This window comes from Anolis carolinensis, chromosome 3 (genome assembly GCF_035594765.1).
Source record: "Anolis carolinensis isolate JA03-04 chromosome 3, rAnoCar3.1.pri, whole genome shotgun sequence".
NCBI classification, from domain to species: domain Eukaryota; kingdom Metazoa; phylum Chordata; class Lepidosauria; order Squamata; family Dactyloidae; genus Anolis; species Anolis carolinensis.
This window is the reverse complement of record NC_085843.1, coordinates 156,154,984-156,168,348: the sequence shown is the minus strand read 5'-3', so window position 1 is coordinate 156,168,348 and position 13,365 is coordinate 156,154,984. Positions and strand designations below refer to the sequence as shown.

At 37.5% G+C, this 13,365-nt stretch overlaps 1 protein-coding gene across 4 annotated transcripts in view; it reads left to right on the top strand.

The window, feature by feature from the left end:
- enox1 (ecto-NOX disulfide-thiol exchanger 1) overlaps nucleotides 1-13,365 on the top strand; it is a 590,718-nt gene that overhangs the window by 158,758 nt on the left and 418,595 nt on the right. For all 4 annotated transcript variants that reach the window (XM_062975622.1, XM_062975624.1, XM_062975625.1 and 1 more), the window contains exon 2: nucleotides 13,232-13,323. The gene's annotated coding sequence lies outside the window, so the exon portion shown is untranslated. The remainder of the gene's footprint in view (nucleotides 1-13,231; nucleotides 13,324-13,365) is intronic.

Sequence of the window (13,365 nt, the reverse complement as noted above, 5' to 3'; positions counted from 1 at the left end):
TTTAATTGGCTTTTCCTGATTCCCTTCTTATTATGCAACATATTCACTTATCCTGCCGGCCTGTTTACGTTGGATAAGTGAGACTCTACTGTATATTTCTAATCTTATATTATTTGCTCAGAACTGGATTATATGAGGCCCCTTCTTCACAGCTGGATAAAATGCAGACTGAAGTGGATTATATGGCAGTGTGGAGTCAAGATAATCCAGTGCAAAGCAGATAATATAAGATTATAAATGGGTTATATAGCTGTGTGGAAGGGCCTTGAGTCTACACTGCCATATAATCCAGTGCTAATTAGATCATCTGTGGAAGAAGCCTAAGTGAGGCCTAAATCTGCCTGTCCCCTAACTGAAACCTGGCTGTCCCTTGGTTGCTAGGCAACCAAGTGGGCAGAGATTAGCCCTCTAAACTGGCAGCAATTGGATAAAAAAATTATTGCTCTCCCTCTAATTAGGACTTTATTTTTCTTTTCTTTTTGTTGTATCAACCTTGAGGCGTGGATGATGGGTTGTGTTGTCAAATTTTGAGGTTGGGGGGCCTGTAGTTTTGTTGTTTTGTGAATTGCCGTGATGCCATCACTCTTTTATATATATAGATTTGCAGATGTAACAGTTATAGCACTAAAACTATACAAATGCTTTTTTCGTGTCAGGAGTGACTTAAGAAACTGCAAGTCGCTTCTGGTGTGAGAGAATTGGCCTTCTGCAAGGACGTTGCCAGTGGAAGCCTGGATGTTTTGATGTTTTGATCATCCTTGTGGGAGGCTTCTCTTATGTCCCCACATGGAGCTGGAGATGATAGAGGGAGCTCATAATAATAATAATAATAATAATAATAATAATAATAACAACAACAACTTTATTTTTATACCCCGCCCCATCTCCCCGAAGGGACTCGGGGCGGCTTACATGGGGCCTGGCCCGATAAAACAAACAAATAACAGTAACAAAGCAATAAAACAATTATCCCAGTAAAAAACACCAACATCAATAAAAACAATCATTAAAATCAACAAGCAGGATACAGTGTTAAAAACAGGAGACTAATTCGTAGATCCCAGGTGAAATGCAGAGTGTTACGAAATGGGAAAAGAAAATTTCACAGTTGGACAATAAAGTGCGGTATAAAATGGCAAGACAACAACAATGGGACTATTATGGAATGGACAGATAGATCAATCCAGCTCATCCACGCTCTCCCCGGGTGGGATTCGAACCTGGCAGCTTTCAGATCAGCAACCCACCTTCAAGTCACAAGGCTTTAATCCACTACGCCACCGGGGGCTCCTATACAAATGCTGACTGTCTGCTTTGTGGCAGGGTATTCAAGAAGTCACCACAGAAAAGGCTGTCCTATCAGCCAGCACAGCTCCTCTTGCGGGTGGATTAAAGAACAGGAACCCAAGTACCAGTCAAGGCAGTTACATACATGAGTACTGCACAAATCCAGGTGGATTCACTGATATGTGCTCCCAAGGTTTCTAATCCTTACATTCATATTAGAAATGAATAAGCAATTCAAAGCACATGACAGCAATCCAGTATGCAAAATGTCGATCAGTCACTGAAACAATGTTTGGCTGTAGAAGAACTTGCTGACATGAAGTTGGTCAAAAATGCCTTACTGATAATAGCTGTGATAATAGAGTGCAGTCCTGGAGTACTACCAAACTACAGATTTGATCATTAGGGGGAATGCAGTTCCATTCAGGACTATCTGGACATCCTTTCTTGAAAACTGTATTGGAGTGAATCTACAATAAATACTATGTCCGGTCTGCCTGGAGTTGACATGCTACCACTCATACAAGCGACATGCATTAAAAATAGCAAATTTGAAACTGGGCAATCATTTCCTGAACCATGAAATATACACCCGACATTTTGCTTTTTGTTTTCTTCTTTAGAACTATTGAGACTCCCAATAGTTGTTTATTTGATGTTTTTTATTCGTTTGGTCGCTTCCAACTCCTCATGTCCACATGGACCAGCCAATGCCAGAGCTCCCTGTTGGCCGTGGCCACACCCAGCTCCTTCAAGGTCAAGCCAGTCACTTCAAGGATACCATCCATCCATTTTGCCCTTGGTTGGCCCCTCTTCCTTTTTCCTTCCTTTTTCCTTCCATTTTCCCCAGCATCATTATCTTCTCCATTATCTTTTATGTCTTCTCATTATTATCTCCTTGCTGCTGCTGCTCAGTCATCTAGTCGTCTCCGACTCTTCGTGACGTCATGGACCAGTCCACGCCAGAGCTCCCTGTTGGCCGTCACCGCCCCCAGTTCCTTCAAGGTCAAGCCAGTCACTTCAAGGATACTGTCCATCCATCTCGCCCTTGGTCGTCCTCTCTTCCTTTTTCCTTCCTTTTTCCCCAACATCATGATCTTCTCCAGGCTTTCCTGTCTCCTCATGATGTGGCCAAAATACTTCAGCTTTGTCTCTAATATCCTTCCCTCCAGTGAGCAGCCGGGCATTATTTCCTGGAGGATGGACTGGTTGGATCTTCTTGCGGTCCAAGGCACTCTCAGGATTTTCCTCCAGCACCAAAGTTCAAAAGCGTCTATCTTCCTTCACTCAGCTTTCCCTATGGTCCAGTTCTCGCATCCATAGGTTACTATCTGGAATACCATTGTTTTGACTATGCGGACCTTCGTTGCCAGTGTGATGTCTCTGCTCTTCACTATTTTGTCCAGGTTGGCCATTGCTCTCCTCCAAAGAAGTAAATGTTTTCTGATTTCCTTAGTGAGGCATTTTTATCATGGCTACTGCCTATAGTTAGAAGCCAGTTTCAAAAACCAGGACAGGCAAAGAACCCAAGAGAAGGTAGTTGGTTTCACCTTTCCAAGAAGCTTGTCATCAACCTTAGATTGCATGATCTGGAAATTATAATAACAGAACCAGAAAACTTCTTGTCTCCATTCCTATCTGATGCTGTTTGAGATATGGCATCGAGCCTGAATTAGATATTTGGATGATTCTTGTCCACAAAATACAAGACAAAGTGAAGACAACCTGTTCTCTGTTAGATCTGTTGGAAGTACAACAATGTGTCAAGGATGTATCAGAGCAGGCATTAATAAAAGGAATAAATAGTTTGAATGACCCAAAATGTTCTTCCTCCTTGTCTATCCATCCTGGCTTCTCTGCAATGTGAATTGATACTATTTCCTGCTTATTGGTAGGGGGTTGGACTGGATGGCCCATGAGGTCTCTTCCAACTCTACTATTTTATGATTCTATGATTCTATTAAGGATGTTTTTTCACCTCTTTCTCCCTGAAAGTTTTTCCTCAGCTCTTCTCTAGAATGAACCTTCTTTAGATTAGCACCTCAAGCAACTAGCAAAAATTATTGCAGATGAATGGTATCTCATCAAAAGTTGTTTCAGTGTCTCAAGGCAAAAATTGAAATTACAGAGTTCCCCTGCATGAATTTCCTCATGTTTTAAATCCTTCTTGAAGAACCTTTTCCCCATGGAGACTGGAGTCTTATCTATATCCAGAGCAAGGTTTTCTGTTAGACACCACTGTGATGGGAGAATCTTCCTAATGATCCCATCAGGCAATTTCTGTGTATACAGCTATGTCTTGTTTTGTATTAACTTGTCTTGGTCCTCTGCAGCTTAACTAGCTATAGACCTTGTGAGAATTCAGAAAATATGGGGAGAAGGGGGACAAACAGACTAATATTCTTGTTTAAGAAGGAAATATGTTAAAATGTAGGTACTTCTGCCTTTGAAAAACAGTAAGAAACACTCCTCTCCTTTGATGTAATTATAAAGACAACAGGTAGGATGTTTCCAAAGTCAGTAGGGTGATAATGATGAGTTGACACCAATTGCAGGAAGCTATGCCAAAAGATGATTACAAGGCACTGTTGCTAGTGTGATATTTCCTGCTCTCTGGGGAACCCTGTAAAGTCCAGCTGTTTCGTAGCAGAGTCTCCCTTTCTAAAAGATAGTTTTAGATGTCCTGTATAATAATACTTTATATATTTCTTTTATAGGAATGCGGTCAACACAATTAAACCTGGCATGCTGAGTTTTCTTTATTTCCTTCCTACGGTTTTGTTTCCCTGCTCTGCAAGTAGACTGGCCCCAGTGAGTTCTAATGATGTATATATAATGACAGTTAATTCATTATGTTATTATTAGTTTTTGCTTCTTAGCAATATTGGAGGGGCATACTATATTCTGCGTTAAGCTGGGACACTGAGCATCGACTAACATGAATTGGTCACAAGTGGCTATTTTAGAAGATGTATTGCGACAGAGTGAATATCTGCATGTTGTACTTGCTTTAAATGTCATTTAGTCATTTGTGCTGCAGTATCTCCTCTCCTGCACTTGAAACATGTGAATTATGTCAATTGTCTTTGACCAACTTTCTAGTTGGGTTGGATGGCATAGTGCTGTTTTTGCACATGTTCCATATGTCCCTGAGGACAATTCCCAGTTTATTATTTCAATCCCTAACAAAGAGCTATTCCTGTTTTCCATTGAGAGTGGGAAGCAGGGCAGAGAGATGGGATATCTTTAGGAAATTTCATTATTGTGGATTGTAGAAAGATTGCTGTTTGATTTGAAACCTCCCCTGCCCTTATAGGCCCATGAGCAAACTTTTGAGGGATTGAATTGTTTTTTTTCCTTTTCAGAACAGTAGTACACACCTCTGTATTGAAAGCATGTGCTTGTAGAGCAAGACCTGACTTTTTACAAGTTGTTGTTGGTCAGGCTCATTCTAAATTGTTGATAACATGTTATAGAACAGTTGTATTTTTCTATACAAGTATTCTTGGTCTTAAAGGAATATGCTGTTTTTATCTGTGAAATATTTTGTGTGTATGAGAGAGAGAAGAGAGGGAGAGGGAGAGAGAGACAGGATATGTGTATTTTCCTTTTGATAAGGCCAATTGACTGATCGATAATTCATTTTCATGTATTTTCCCTCCGATTCTACTTCATCATTGCATAGGAACCCCATGTGAGTCAAACCCTTGTGCCAACAGGACTGTTGACTTGAAGGTTGGGTTGCTGATCTGAAGGTTGCCGGTTCGAATCCAACCCGGGGAGAGTGTGGATGAGCTCCCTCTATCAGCTCCATCTCCATGTGGGGATATGAGAGAAGCCTCCCACAAGGATGATAAAAACATCAAAACATCCGGGCGTCCTCTGGGCCACGTCCTTGCAGATGGCCAATTCTCTCACACCAGAAGCGACTTGCAGTTTCTCAGGTCACTCCTGACATGAAAAAAATAATAATAGCAAAGCAATCTTTCGCTTAATAATAACAAAATTTGGTCAGGGAAAGAAGCTATAGGACTGCAGTAAGGCAAAGGTAGCATTCATAAACAAATGAGTCACTTGTTTATGAAGTGTTTCATAAACAAGTGAGTAAACAAACTCAGCAAAGTGCTTGCATGGAACAGAGCAGAACTCCAGGAAGTTCTGCGTGAAAAAATGAATACAGTAGAGTCTCACTTATCCAAGTTAAACGGGCCAGCAGAACGTTGGATAAGTGAATATGTTGGATAATAAGGAGGGATCAAGGAAAAGCTTATTAAACATCAAATTAAGATATGATTTTACATATTAAGCACCAAAACATCATGTTTTACAACAAATTTAACAGAAAAAGTAGTTCAATACGCAGTAATGCTGTGTAGTAATTACTGTATTTACGAATTTAGCACCAAAATATCACAATGCATTGAAAACATTGACTACAAAAATGTGTTGGATAATCCAGAACATTGGATAAGTGAGACTCTACTGTACTTACCTTTCACTGCGAGAAGAGAGTGACAATCTAGAAATACATTGGCCAGAATGCTGGTTGGGAATGATGGAGATTAGAGTCAGACATCTGGAGAGCATCAGGTTGTGAAAGACTGGTACAAATATATTGCTGTCTGGTTTCTTTCTACCAGATTCATGCTAAGTAGCAGAACTATTTGTTTCTTCTTTGTTTATTTATCTGTCGCTAAGAGCATTAGCCCTGCTTGGGTGTTGCAAAAGAGCCAGAAGGATATACATTTCGTAAAGCCCCGTATAGTTGGAGTTTATGAAATAAATCTCCATAAAGATATATCACGAGCACTCTCCAAGGTACGTCCTGATACCATGATGACAGGATAAGGAGATAATTAGTTCTTAAACTTTGGTCTTCCAGACATTTTGGACTTCTGCTCCCCAGAATTCCAGCCAATATGGCCGGTAGTAAGAGATTTAGAAACATCTGGAGGACAAAGAATGAGCATCATTGCAGTAGAAATGCAATAATCAATATTACATTTAGCAAAAGCATTTCTAGGACAGCAAATGTATATTTAATCATATTTTAAAAATCAAATGTTCAACACCAACTGTGAAGCAATCCTAAGCCTTTTGCATGCTACCTGAGGATATGGTGGGCAAAGACTGATTGGAATGCACAGAATAAGGTATTTTTCACTTTCAGAACATTGTCCGTCAGCTAAAAATTAACTCAATTATTTATCAGTCATCCACTTGCTAATGAATCCTGACAATCTAAATTGCTCCTCTGTCAGGAACTCAACCACCAACTATGTTGTTATACTGGTAATTACCGTAACAGGATGTAGTCACTGTAGTCTTTCTAAATGTAAAGCAAATGCTTTTTGATTTTTAAAAATACTTTCAATTCCAGGCTGCCATTAATTTAATTACATTTAATTAGTTTGACAATAAAAGAGCCACCGTCTTAATTCCCCAGCCTGTTTCTTGGAATTTTATTCCTAGGAGAATGGGACAGGCTGCTGATTAACAGCTGAATAGGGTTGTGGGACAAAAGAAGCTCTGATAATGGATGTGGTGCCGCAAAAGCTTTGTGTGGATGGTAACATTTGGCCCTACTATTCATTATTGCCACCATTTTGTCCTATGATTTAATGTAACATAAAGCAAATGTTTTCTCCATTATTGTTTCCCAAATGCAATAGACACTTTCTAGAAAAAAACTGGCCATTACTCATGGAAGATGGACACTCTGCATGGAGTTCTGCATACCTTGGCTTGTTCATCTTAGCTGCCAATGCATTCTGCATCAAGTGACTGTTCATCTCAATAATGAAAAGTTTGGTTAACTTATAACTTATGATACCCTGTTTCCCCGAAAATAAGACATCCCCAGAAAATAAGACCTAGTAGAAGTTTTGCTGAATTGCTAAATATAAGGCCTCCCCCAAAAGTAAGACCTAGAAAAGTTTTTGTTTGGAAGCATAATTACCATAGATTGTAGAACATGAAAATAATGGTAGTAATAAGAAATTCTTGATAGGATTCACAGTTTGTCGGGTTATGCTGGTTTGAGATGACAACTATTGTACAGTATATTGTACAGTATATAATAAATATTCAATTTTTGTTCAACAATAAATGTAAATTCTTCTTCATGGAAAAATAAGACATCCCCTGAAAATAAGACCTAGCACAACTTTGGGAGCAAAAATTAATATAAGACACTGTCTTATTTTCGGGGAAACAGGGTATTTTGGGCTGGACTTTAGCACAGCAGGTTAAACCACCAGCTGCAGTAAATCTTGTCAGCTGAAGATTGACAGTTGCAAGCCCGGGTCAGGGTGAGTTCCTGGCTTTTAGCCCAGCTTCTGCCTACCTAGCAAATCAAATACAAAATTGTGAGTAGATAAATAGGTACCGTTTAAAAGTGGGGAGGTATTTAGGCACCCATAAGGAAATGCCAGACAAATGCTGGCAATTAGGTCAAGGGGGAAGTTTACAAACAAAAGTTCTTTGGCAGGGAGATGGAGTGACAGCACCCCCCCCCCCCCATCGCCAGAACTGAGTACAACCCTCCAAGATGCCAAAGATGAGAAACATCTATATATCTCTATCTATGTCTGTCTTGTCAGTGTATAAACAGTATTGAATGTTTGCCGTATATGTATGTTCTGTGATCTGCCCTGCATCCTCTTCAGGGTGAGAAGGGAGGAATATAATTACTGTAAAGAAATTAAAAAATATATTTCCTGATGTTTCATCCATCAACAGTTGGGTGGGTCAATGCCCATATGTGCATCCAACCTTAGTGTTAGCTGTATCCAATAAAGTTGTGGCTTCTTTGTTCCAAAATTAGAATGATGTTGTGCATGGTTTTTTGGATAGAGTAGACTTGAAATTGATATGTGAGATCCAATGTGGTTTTCTACCTAAGAGACTGTTATGAGAAAACACAATATGTATATATGAATTTTATTACAAGGATAGAGTTGATTTTGGTTAATGAAGAAACTACCAAATTTTGTGATACACAAAAAGGAATAAGATAAATTTGCCTTCTCTTACCTGTGCCTTTCATATTGAATTTAAAGGTTTTGAATAGAGTTATAAGAAATTAAAAAGAATAAGAAAATTAATTTTATTTGGTAAATCTGGTCATTTTTTGGAAGAATCATTAGAAGGTTTAAAATGGGTTTAAAAGAACTATGAAACTCTAGATTTATAAATTAATAAAGATGAAACAAAAATGATTCAAAATATGAGCAAAGATTATGAAAAAGGTTTACCGTATATACTCGAAGATAAGCTGAGTTTTTCAGCCCTTTTATGAGCTGAAAAAGCCTCCCCCGGCTTATAATCGGGTCAAGGTCAAGCCGGGGAGCCTGGAGCCTTGCAATATATGATATATTTATCTCTCATCTTACCCTCCCTTATCAGTGTTTACTTTTCCAAAGCCTCTCTCGCTCTTAACCAAGGGAATGTTTTGGAAAGACTGCCCTTGCAAGTCAGGAAGAAGAAAAAATATATATCCATTAATCTTATAAAAGCATTTCCCCTGAAATATTTGTTAAACTTTCCTACAGATATATAGGCATTAATCCCCTGCATGCATTTGCAATCCCTAGGTACTTATATATCTGTATCTATCTATCTGTCTACATTAATTTTATATATGAATTTTCCCCGCATATGTTTGCAGATCTTTGCAAATCCTATATACATATACAGTAGAGTCTCACTTATCCAAGACTCGCTTATCCAAGGTTCTGGATTATCCAAGGCATTTTTGTATTCAATGTTTTCAATATATCGTGATATTTTGGTGCTAAATTCGTAAATACAGTAATTACAACATAACATTAATGCGTATTGAACTACTTTTTCTGTCAAATTTGTTGTATAACATGATGTTTTGGTGCTTAATTTGTAAAATCATAACCTAATTTGATGTTTAATAGGCTTTTCCTTAATCCCTCCTTATTATCCAACATATTCACGTATCCAAAGTTCTGCCGGCCCGTTTAACTTGGATAAGTGAGACTCTATATGAATTTTCCCCTCATATGTTTGCAGGTCTTTGCAAATCCTATATACATATAGATCCATGTACCTGTATATCTGTATGCGTATATATACATTATTTAAACTATTGATGCCTCGATTAATGTAATTTTATTGGTATCTATTTTTATTTTGAAATGTACCGGTAGCTGCTTCATTTCCCACCCTCGGCTTATACTCGGGTCAATAAGTTATCCCAGTTTTTTTGTGGTAAAATTAGGTGCCTCGGCTTATATTCAGGTTGGCTTATACTCGAGTCTATACAGTAATAGGGAACACTGATTTTATAATGAAGAACAGATATTTGAGTACTATGATCAAATCAAAATTCTAAGCTGTTCCAAAAACTGTTAAAATTTGGAATGGACTCAAACAAGGTTTGCAAAAAAAAAAATGGAATAAACTAAGGTTATCACTGATGGGAAGAATTTCAGTAATTAAGGTAAATGTTTTGCCTGAAATGTTATGTCTATTTTGGATGCTACCAATTTTGACTAATTACATACCATTTAGGTAATTGCAAAAAGGTATTTCTGACTTTGGCAAGGTTAGATGCCTAGAGTTAAATTTAAAATACTCCAAGATGCAAAAAAGAGGAGGTTTGGGGCTTTCATATCTGAAAATATACTTCATTGATGGTTTGGATAAAATACTGGATGAATTTGTGCTAACCAGGGAAATCTGTTGAACCATTTGGGTTGAAAAATTAGATGCCCCTTCTTATCCACAGGAAATATATATCTTGGCAATAAAGTCCTTGGATTTTGCAGTAATTGAGCTTTCACTTGGTCATCAGAAACAGTCTTGTTCCTATAAAGTCCAAGGTCTAACTATGACACAGCTTCTTGTATTTGTTCCTGTTTCATGATTTCTTTGGCAGGGCTTGGATTAGATGAACCAGTGGTAGATACCTTAGTTTCTATAGTTTCCACAGTCTTCACCTCCAATCCAGGTGTGCATATTCTGAGGTGTTTATCACTACCAACTGTTGTAATGGTTCTCAGCCTGCTGTCATCTTGGTTTTCAATATATATATATGCCACAAACTGAAAAATGTTCAGTTGCTTTGATAGACATGTAGGCATCTTCTGGAATCAGGTGAATGAAAGCAAACACTGACAGCAACTAACAGGGCTTTAAGTCTGAGTACAGCAACTCAAGTTAGTAGACAATTGCACATATGATAGCTGTGTTTGGAATGACTCACAACTTCTTTCATGCCTTCCTTTTATACCCCAGTCCCGGGGAGCGAGAAGGTGGACATAAGAGAGAGCTCTGAAAGGGGGAAGAGCAAGAGAGTAGTGACATGATTACTTTCAAATATTTTTTTAAAATAACATTTCAGAAACTGTTAAAGATAATTACATGAGATAAAAACAAATGAAACTACACAATAAAATATATAACTGTGTTCAGATTTCAGAATATTTTTTATTAGAATCAGAGAAACAGCATTTTGAAAGATCTCTTATACATATATTTTCACTTTAAATTGGAATATCTAAAAATCAAGATTTATGACCCATACATCCTATCAAACTTTTAGAAACTACATAAAAATACCTTTAATCTGGGACCTAGTTATTAAAAATTATTTTATAATTTAAAGTAAATTAAAATACAGTAGAGTCTCACTTATCCAAGACTCGCTTATCCAACGTTCTGGATTATCCAACGCATTTTTGTAGTCGATGTTTTCAATATATCATGATATTTTGGTGCTAAATTCATAAATACAGTAATTACAACATAGCATTACTGCATATTGAACTACTTTTTCTGCCAAATTTGTTGTCTAACATGATGTTTTGGTGCTTAATTTGTAAAATCATAACCTAATTTGATGTTTAATAGGCTTTTCCTTAATGCCTCCTTATTATCCAACATATTCGCTTATCCAACATTCTGCCGGCCCGTTTATGTTGGATAAGTGAGACTCTACTGTATAAACATTTAAAGCAAGCACAAATTATTATAGTTGCTATATATTTGGAAACATAGTAAATTCTATTTAAACATAAGTTTTTCTTATGGAGTTTAACCAGGGGGTCTGATTCTGATATCAGTTTCGGTGGCTTATGTTGTCTTCATGTCAAAAATGTTGATTAAACATTAGTGACATCAGAACTTGTTTGCTTCCACTAAGTTGGCTATTGCAGCTATTCCAATGTAAATTGGTGGAAAAGTAGGTAATGATAGTGCTAATAAATTATCAAAATTTGGTTGAGCTAGTGCTTACAGTTCTGGAGGAACTATAATTTTTGCTTCTTATAGACAGCATGGGGATTTGGTTAACCAGTTAAAATTCATGAGTAAACCAGTTTTGTATTAACCAGAAACCTTTCCAGGGTGAGGGGAGTTGAACCTATAACCCCCCCCCCCCCCGATCAGCAGGGTATCTGGAAGTCATGTCTTATTCCCTTTCTTATTTTGTTGGTTTTTTAAACATCCTGGTTGTTAGTATGTAGTGAAGTTTTGTTTAGTTGTTGCTTTTTTATATAGTGTTGTTGTATGTTTTCCGGGCTGTATGGCCATTTTCCAGAAGTGTTCTCTCCTGACGTTTCGCCCACATCTATGGCAGGCAGCCTCTGAGATGTGCATGAAACGTCAGGAGAGAATACTTCTGGAACATGGCCATACAGCCCGGAAAACATACAACAACACTGTGATCCTGGCCATGAAAGCCTTCGACAACACTTTTTTATATAGTTCCTTTGTCGTATTTTTCCTTATATGTAGTTTAATATCATACTTAAGATTGTTTTTGTATTCTTCTTGGTTTATTAAAGATACCATTTAAAACATGTTTCTTGTGCAGCCAGTTCTGTGAATAATGTACTAAAACTGTTTGCTTAAACTTTAGAAATACTTATCAAATACATCCTTGTGTTTTCTAAGAAAACGTATGTGTGTGTGTGTGTGTGTGTTAAAAGGTGTTCTTTGAAGATGTGCAAAGGAATCTTGAGAAAATACCAGCATCGAGAATATTAGCTTGGTTTTCTGCCTCTCAGGGGCTCATTTATTTTCTGTGCTCTGCTGGCAAAAAAAACCCAGCCTTGTAGCTGGTTTGCAGATCAGCTGGATAAGTCAGCTTGGTCAATGATTCATATATCAGAATGCCCTTGTGCAATACAAATTGGGCACAGTTTTGGAGTAATTATAGCCATACGGTGTTGGGTAGTATCACAACAGTATTGAGAGGTTAGTTTGTCATTTTGGGTGACTTCTGTAGATGCCACAGAAAAGAAAACATAGTATTCTGCTTTAACAGAATGAGTTAATTTTATTCTCATCATGAGAATTCTCGGAGGGAATAGTGCCTTGTCTTGGCTCCAGTATTATTTCCAATAAATATGGAAATAATGTCTCGCAGTGCCGCAACCTGTTTGGAGATCTCGTGGGAAATATCACAAGATTACGTGATGAGTGTGAAATTAATCCATGGCTCCTTTACATTTGCACAGTATTGTTTCTGTGCCTGTTACAGGGAATGGTAAATACCTTCACCCAAAATTAACAACAGGGCTAGAAGCATGGTATTTCTGCTACAAGTAATGTCTTTATTTATTTTAATCATGCTGCAGAAACATAGCTGTATAATATTCTTGGACAACAGACAAGAATATGCTGTTTGTTCATCCGTTTCCTCTGCTCTGTGACCTCATTGGTCAGGCTTTTTGCATTTCTCTTACTTAACACTGTTTCTGATATTCATCTTTGCTTGTTATTTTAAATAACAACATTGTTTGATACTGTTTTAAATAATAAATGAATAAGGGCTAAGAGAAGTAAAAAGAAGATATTGATTTTTCTATAACTGTGTGCTTCCAGGTGTTGTTTTCTCTTTCTTTGTTTTTATTTTTGCCTAAAATGCTCAGGAGACTTTTCTTAAGAACTGTTCTTTTCATTACAGGAATCATGCATGGATCACTTTCCTGAATACAAAAACTCCATTTACATCTTTGGCTGAGACCAGTGCATTTGTTTTAAGGACACCATCGAAAAGTAGGTGGTTAGAATTATTCTTATTATAAATGTTTTCAAAGG